The sequence below is a fragment of the Aplysia californica genome, unplaced genomic scaffold (genome assembly GCF_000002075.1).
Source record: "Aplysia californica isolate F4 #8 unplaced genomic scaffold, AplCal3.0 scaffold00932, whole genome shotgun sequence".
In the NCBI taxonomy this organism is placed as follows: Eukaryota; Metazoa; Mollusca; class Gastropoda; order Aplysiida; family Aplysiidae; genus Aplysia; species Aplysia californica.
Genome location: NW_004798202.1, coordinates 28,254 through 31,023, shown reverse-complemented (window position 1 = coordinate 31,023; position 2,770 = coordinate 28,254). Strand labels below are relative to the sequence as shown.

General features: G+C 39.9%; 1 protein-coding gene across 1 annotated transcript in view; it reads right to left on the bottom strand.

Moving 5' to 3' along the window:
- The window catches only part of LOC101853891 (sex peptide receptor), a gene marked incomplete in the record, with an annotated part of 195,305 nt that overhangs the window by 164,328 nt on the left and 28,207 nt on the right, over positions 1-2,770 (bottom strand).

The following is a 2,770-nucleotide window of genomic DNA, read 5'->3' as shown; positions in this document are numbered from 1 at the left end:
TGTGTGTGTGTGTGTGTGTGTGTGTGGGTGGGTGTACGTCTATGTCTGTCTGATTGTGTGGGGTGCTGTAGAATTGTTTTACTCGAAACGTTCAGCGTAAAATAAAATTTTGCGTGGAGGTTAGACGTATAACTGAGCTTTTTCTCAAGCAGTCATGACTCTTTAGGCTTTAGTAGTTTATTGGCAAGTACATAATGTATTAACTTTGTAAATCGTGCTCTGTAGGAGAGGGTGCCTCAAGTAGGTCCTTTTCCTTCGTTTTCCTCTGTTGCCACTGTCTGCCTTGCTTTATCCGTGCACTAGACAACCATTATTTTGTTGATGTGCTTCTCTTGACTCAAACAAAGAAACAAATTAATATACAAAGGAACAAAAAAGCGATCAAACAAACAGTGTACAGAGTATTCGGTCAAGCCGAAGATCGCGTTAGCCAAGAACCGTGCGGGTATCGAATACAGCAGAAGAGAGTGTGTGTCTAGGTGATGGGGAGATGGCTTGTCTGATACAGAGGGGAAGGGGAGAGAATGAAGCTGTGTGATGGGTAGATCTGTTCTCTGTGGGAGGTAAAGAGAGAGGGGGCGGGGGTAGGGGAGATTATAGAAAAAGAGGAAGAGAAAGAGAGAGAGGAGATAGAGAGAGAGCGAGAGATAGATAGAGAGAGAGAGAGAGAGAGAGAGAGAGAGAGAGAGAGAGAGAGGGAGAGAGAGGAAATATGGGAGAGAAGAGAGAGAAAGAGAAAGAGGGAAGGTAAAGGACAATTAAAGAAGGGAGAGACAGAGGTAGGGAGAAATAAAATGAAGAGAGAGAGAAATGGAGAGAGGGAGGGAGAGAGGGAGAGAGAGATAGAGAGAGAGAGAAAGGGGGATAAAATGATGAAGAGCGAGTCAAAGGGATGGAGAGTGAGAGACGGGGAAGAGAGAGAGAAAAGAATAGAGATGGAGCGAGAGAGAGATAAAAAGATAAAGAGAGATTTTCCCCGTTGGTCAGAGGTGACCTGAGTTAGCCCCTAAATTGACGGGCTCTGTCACCGACTCCATTAACACTATCAGTTCCCATGTCAACGAGTCGAAAACTTCCACTGATAAACCACTCTCAAAATTCTCATTGTATAATTGTAACTGTTTACGCCCATATCGCCATAATTTAGATCAGGGATGGGCCAGTATGTCCAGGTTGCCCGTCAGATTCAACGATTTCGATAATCTTGCGGATTAAAACACGAGAGAAAATTGGATGAAATCAGTTGTAATAACCAAGTTCTCAAAATTGAGACTGAAGCTGATCGGGAATTTCAATTAAACAATTAATGCTAATTCTCATTATTTTAATTTTTATGGTGTGTAGTTTTCTATTCGTTCATTATCAACTCACTTCGGGCCACATTCATTTTTATTCACTTTTTCCAATCACGGGCGAATCGGAAATTGCTCGTGGGCCGCATTTGGCCCTCGGTTGTAGTTTGCCCATGTCTAATTTAGATAATTAGAGAGCTGGCTTTCTCGACAAACTGCCTCTCGGGGCCAAATCAGACTCTGTTGGATACATCATCTCAGAAAATTAATTAGTACAGGTACTCTAAATTTTATAGAAGGAAAAGAAAAACGAAACAAACAAACAAAAAAGAAACTAACAACAGCAACAACAACAAAAAAAAACGAAAAAAAACAACAACAAACAAACAAAGGAAAAAAAACAACCCCGTCCCACCCTGAATGGAATTCGAGTGTTTATCCATTCTCTTCTCCAGACTTATTAAAAGCAATATCACCATATTAGAAACTGCCCACATTTCGACAGACAGACAGACAGACAGACAGACAGACAGACAGACAGACAGACAGACCGACCAGACAGACAGACAGACCAGACAGACAGACCAGACAGACAGACAGACAGACAGACAGACAGACAGACAGACAGACAGACAGACCCTCAGAGATCGAAAGAGAGAGTGGGAGAGAAAGTTTTTAAAATATTATTGCAAATAAAATCAACAATTTTGAAAAAAAAAGATATACAAGACAACAAAATAAAATAATTCCTTCAGAAAAAAATTTGAGGAATCTATCAAATTCAGCAGCTTCTCGAGAACGGATCCATTCCAGGTAGAGCTCTCTCTATTCACCAGAACTGGAACAGCTTCTCCACCGGAAATGATCACTGTTTATTCGCCCTCTTAGACAACAGAAGAAATTCAAAACTTCTGCCAATTTTAGATCTGTCCCCGATAACCTCCGCGGGAAGAGAGACCGCAGACAAAAAAAATAATTAATAAATAAAAAACAAATGCTTGTCCAGACACCCGACAATCTGTTAAACGAAGCAGATAAATAGATTTGGAGTTGAAGGTCTATTTCTGGGCTTTTTTTTTCGGGAGGGAAAGGGAAGGGCGAGGGAGGTTTTTTTTAAACTGTTGTAGAATACTATTTCGCTCTTATTTTATTCTTTAAATATAATTTAGTTTATATTTATTTACTTTTTTCTTCTTTTTCAGTTACGATGATTATTTTTATCGTTTTTTACATCTTTTTTTTTTCAAGGGGTAGGGAAGGGAGGGGGTATTTTGCTTCGTCTGTATTTAACAGGCGAAAGATTTCACAAGTGTTTTGACACATCACTTTATAAATTACATTCTGAGGATCAACAGCTTAATGCAAACATAAGTATTACGTATGTTGCGAAATGTTTGAAAATATCAAAACAAAACACCGACCTGGAGTGCCAACTTTAAATGAATAAAGCCTATTCAGTGAAGATCCCTCGCCTTCCT